The following is a 5,313-nucleotide window of genomic DNA, read 5'->3' as shown; positions in this document are numbered from 1 at the left end:
CGGCTGCTTTGAAGGAGCCGAGGGGATCCCCCCCGCTTCCTGTCCCAGGAGGTCCAACGTGCGAGACTCATTCACGATGAGAGCACAACGTGTCCGTCAGGTTTGGTTTGAGCGCGCCTTGATTGACAACGTGAAAACTGCGTCGGGTGCCTCGGTGCCAGGTCAAGCTCCTCCTTTTTTTTTGTGCGACTCCTAATCGGCTACTCGGAGATCGGCTAAAGGTCGAGGTATCGTTCTCATTTCCGTGTTTGTTTGTGTGCTTTTTCTTTTTGAGTCGCTCTAATCCAAAACAAGGCCTGATAAAACGAGAGGATAAAACCCAATTACCCAGCAGGCAGTCCCTGAGTCATCTCCCATTTGTTGGAGCCATTTTCTCCTCGGTCTACTCCTCTTTATCTCGACTTGTATGGTTTACTCAAAGATCGCCCCGGCTGATTGTAATCTGCAGGTGGGAGGAGAATTGTGAAGAAGAAACTGAAGTGAGGCGATCGATGCCGAGCGGCTCGCACACCGGGAGCCTCTTTTCTCCTCGGTGCCATCTTCCAGTGGGATTTCTGAAGTTTGTGTGCACCGAGCCTCCGAGGGGACCAATTAAGGAACGGCAGGGCAGGAGGATGAACTGCCCCCCCCCCCACTAATGGCCTCCAGGCTGCAGTGGTCCTGATCCATAGCCGGTCGATAGCACAGGCCCCCTCGGTCCCGGCGAATTACTGATAACAATACAAAAAAAAAATTTAAATGAAAAAATGTTCATTAAAGGATAAAAACTGAAATCGTTTTGTATAAACAGACCACACAGGTTACAGGTATCGCCACCTTTTTGGAGCCTTGAGTAGTTGTGGTTTTTTCTCGGCCTGGTCCATGTCCTTCACACACTGAGGGAACATACGGCTCCCCCGCCGCCGACCTACACAGCGCACGATGACCTCTGGGTTTGTTTTTCAGGGTTAATGGAGAACACTCGCGGGAACGGATCATGAACCAATGATGTCACGACCCATCGGTCCAATCTTAGATGGGGTACATGGGTTGGAGTCCGTAATGCAATGTAAAAGGGCTTCAATTGAATGAGTAGCGTTTACCAAGCTGTTTGTTCTCACTAGACTTTGGACTCCTTGCGGTATGTCTCGTGGTACGTATCGTGGTGCGTCTCGTGGTGCGTCTCCTGGTACGTCTCCTGGTACGTGTCGTGGTACGTATTGTGGTACGTCTCCTGGTACGTCTCCTGGTACGTCTCCTGGTACGTCTCGTGGTGCGCGTCGTGGTACTTCTCGTGGTGCGTCTCCTGGTGCGTCTCCTGGTACGTCTCGTGGTGCGTCTCCTGGTACGTCTCGTGGTGCGTCTCCTGGTACGTCTCGTGGTGCGTCTCGTGGTGCGTCTCTTGGTGCGTCTCCTGGTACGTCTTGTGGTGCGTCTCCTGGTGCGTCTCCTGGTACGTCTCGTGGTGCGTCTCCTGGTACGTCTCGTGGTGCGCGTCGTGGTACTTCTCGTGGTGCGTCTCCTGGTACGTCTCGTGGTGCGTCTCGTGGTGCGTCTCGTGGTGCGTCTCGTGGTGCGTCTCCTGGTACGTCTCGTGGTGCGTCTCGTGGTGCGTCTCGTGGTGCGTCTCCTGGTACGTCTCGTGGTGCGTCTCCTGGTACGTCTCGTGGTGCGTCTCGTGGTGCGTCTAGTGGTACTTCTCGTGGTGCGTCTCCTGGTACGTCTCGTGGTGCGTCTCGTGGTGCGTCTCCTGGTACGTCTCGTGGTACGTCTCGTGGTGCGTCTCCTGGTACGTCTCGTGGTACGTCTCGTGGTGCGCGTCGTGGTACTTCTCGTGGTGCGTCTCCTGGTACGTCTCCTGGTACGTCTCCTGGTACGTCTCGTGGTGCGCGTCGTGGTACTTCTCGTGGTGCGTCTCCTGGTACGTCTCGTGGTGCGTCTCGTGGTGCGTCTCGTGGTGCGTCTCGTGGTGCGTCTCGTGGTGCGTCTCCTGGTACGTCTCGTGGTGCGTCTCCTGGTACGTCTCGTGGTGCGTCTCGTGGTGCGTCTCGTGGTGCGTCTCCTGGTGCGTCTCCTGGTGCGTCTCGTGGTACGTCTCCTGGTGCGTCTCGTGGTACGTCTCCTGGTACGTCTCTTGGTGCGTGTCGTGATACGTCTCGTGGTGCATCTCCTGATGCGTCTCGTGGTACGTCTCCTGGTACGTCTCGTGGTGCGTCTCGTGGTGCGTCTCGTGGTGCGTCTCCTGGTGCGTCTCCTGGTACGTCTCGTGGTGCGTCTCGTGGTGCGTCTCGTGGTGCGTCTCGTGGTGCGTCTCGTGGTGCGTCTCGTGGTGCGTCTCGTGGTACGTCTCCTGGTACGTCTCTTGGTGCGTGTCGTGATACGTCTCGTGGTGCGTCTCCTGGTACGTCTCCTGGTGCGTCTCCTGGTAAGTGTCGTGATACGTCTCCTGGTGCGTCTCGTGGCACGCCTCGTGGTACGTCTCGTAGTACAACTCGTGGTACGTCTCGTAGTACGTCTCGTGTTGCGTCTCCTGGTACGTCTCGTGGTGCGTCTCGTGGTACGTCTCGTAGTACGTCTCGTGGTACTTCTCGTGGTGCGTCTCCTGGTACGTGTCGTGGTACGTGTGCTGCATGGCATTCTGCGGGATGATTGCTAGGAGAAGCTTCATTTCAAAGGGCCTGTAGGAGTGTGTTTGTCGCTGCCGGGGATCTACGAGCGCCTTCCGTGACTCATATTTGATGCACGGGACGGGCTAACGGCTTATTCTTCTTCTGTGACAAGAGAACAAAAGACTGCGTTATCTTTGTGACAAAAAACAACAAAAGGCGTGGGAGATATTTTATTTTGTTCCGTTGTTTTATCAAGTGAAATATGACGCCTGTCTTAGATAGCAATATCAGTCCATTTGCTCCATCCTTCCAACACTTTTGTCCAGATGGATCTTGGATTCTAATTTCTTGGACCATGGTCTTGGCCTGTGGACCACGGGACACGTTTTGTTTCCTCCTTCAGTTCATTCCATTTCACACAATCACACCTGCGCCGTGTTTCAGCCGACGGGCCATAACAAAAACAAACAGTTTGTGCAGAGGTGCTTCGCCTCTCGGCGTCATCACTCCCCGCATCGCCCTTTGTTGCTCGTGCTTATCGTGCAATAAACAACATAATGTACTGCATGCACAGGTTTTATTACGGTTGAGGGCAGCACTATCACTCGCTTCATATTATTATCTCTCCCCTCACCGCGGGGTCCCACTGTACATCGACCGTATTACGGCGCTGTTTCGTCGCAGTAGCTGCCTGCCTCATGCTCCCTTTTTATCTGCCGGGGATGTGAGAAAGCGGCTCCCGGGCCCTGGAAGGGGAAATGACAGAAAATGCAGATTCCAAAGTGACACGGCAGAATAGAACGGAAGAAGATGTCGAGAGAAGGCTGTCCGCCTTAAACTCAAAGGTAAATTGTGCTAAACGCCGTGACTTTTAATTGGGTTTCTGTGGTCGTGTAGGTGCCATCGATCGGTCGCCATCTTTTTAACACGTAGGAACAAGCGTTTGGTCCTCGCTCACTGAGCATCTGCTGCAGAGTGATGTTTACCACATTCCGACAAACATAAGGGGTATCAAATGTTAATGTTTCTGTGGGCGTGTGTGCACCTGTGCTGGATTTCGGAGTCAGCGGGTTTCATTTTCATTTTCCAGAGTGCCTGTACAGTAGAAAACGAGCCGATCCAGTTGTTGAGTTGGAAGCAGTTTGGAAGCCCTTCGACTCTCCGTCGCTGTCATCGCCGCGTGTAAACGGCGTCTCCCTCAGACGGCCGTGCGGCTGTCGTTCCCCTCATTAACTCATCCGTGATATGTTAATGATCATCTGCTTGACAGTGGTGCATCAGAGCTGCATTTCATTACGTGCTCCACATGATTAAAGTGGTAATGGCCCGAGACGGGTGTCTTGTTGCGGCAGCGGGCCTGATGCTTCACTGCTGTCTCGATCCTCTCCAAAGTTTGAGTGTGCGAGCTTCAAGCTGAGAACCCCCCCCCTCCCCCCCACCTCCCAATATTCGGACTGAACCATCTGGCTATGCTTCATTTTATTATGTTACTGTCCGTGTGTTAAGAGAATCTTGGTTATAAATGACTATTTGGACACAACACGTCTCACCTGGAGAAGTAAAAACCTGTTTTATAATCTACCTCCAGCACATGAGCAGGGAGGAGTTAGCACTGTGTTATTTAAAAGATGCTACTGCAAAAAGCACCGTAAGCCTATAACATCGTCACAGTGCCGATTGTTGCACTTCATGCCAACAACATTTCCAGCTATCAATCCAGCCGACGGCTCCTCGCTGGGCAAGTCAGGTGCGTCTGCACCGCGCAGGTACGCTATTAAACCGAAGGCTGCTGGCTCCCTTCCGGGGGCCTTTTTGCCGCCGCCTTTTATGTCCTCCGCTTACGCGCGGCAAGCAGCGCGGAGGCTGCCCCCCCCCCAACCCCCCACCCACCGACCCCGAAAGGGTCGGTACAGAGCCGCGTGTTTCGCAACCGTCTTGCTTCATTGGCTGTCGTCTTTCGTCTGGTTGGGCGCGCGTGAGTCACTGTGTTTCCCGTCCACGCCGCCTCTCCTCTCGCGTTGAGCTCTCAGCCCGCCGCCTTCATGTTTCGGAGGGCCGGCGTGTACTCGAGGACCTCTCGTGCTCCCAGTGACTCACACTTTCTCCAAAACACCTTTTTTATTGTGATGACGGCCTTTACATAATAGATGTGAGCGGAAGTTCCCGCTGTGATTGGTCTCCTCCTACCACTACGCACACTCACCTGTGAATAAGTGCTGTCGAGTTATCACATGCATCTTACAAATGTACCTGAAGCAGACTGCGCGAGGACATATTGTGACGATAATTAAGTATGCGATCAAATATTTAGCGTTTTTTTTGGGGGGGGGGGAAATGCAATGTAGCACCTCCACGAATTTGAGAGCTGGTGCCTGGAAGGTCTCGGATGCAGATGTTGTTCTGCACAGGTGGCGTGCGGCGCAAACTTGTTGTCTTCCTTCAAACCCGGCCGAGGGCGAGAGCTGCTGGCGAACCGAACTGCAGAGCTCATTTCTCCGTCCTCCTACGGATACGATTTCACCTCCTCCGTGGAGGCCAGGCCTTTGCTCATGCATTACGACATTGATTGCAAGCAGCATGGAGCGGAAGCGAGGCCATCATCGGGCATTCTTTTTCATCAGTGGCCACGCCCCCTTTTAGAGAGGGAATGAGGGAGCTACTCCGTTAACAGAACAAGCAAATGGCTTCGTCAGATAAGGACTTTCACGTTCGGTTCTTTCGAGGA

This window comes from Pungitius pungitius, chromosome 18 (genome assembly GCF_949316345.1).
Source record: "Pungitius pungitius chromosome 18, fPunPun2.1, whole genome shotgun sequence".
Taxonomy (NCBI): Eukaryota; Metazoa; Chordata; class Actinopteri; order Perciformes; family Gasterosteidae; genus Pungitius; species Pungitius pungitius.
The sequence above is the reverse complement of the archived record's forward strand: the minus strand, read 5'-3'. Positions refer to the sequence as shown.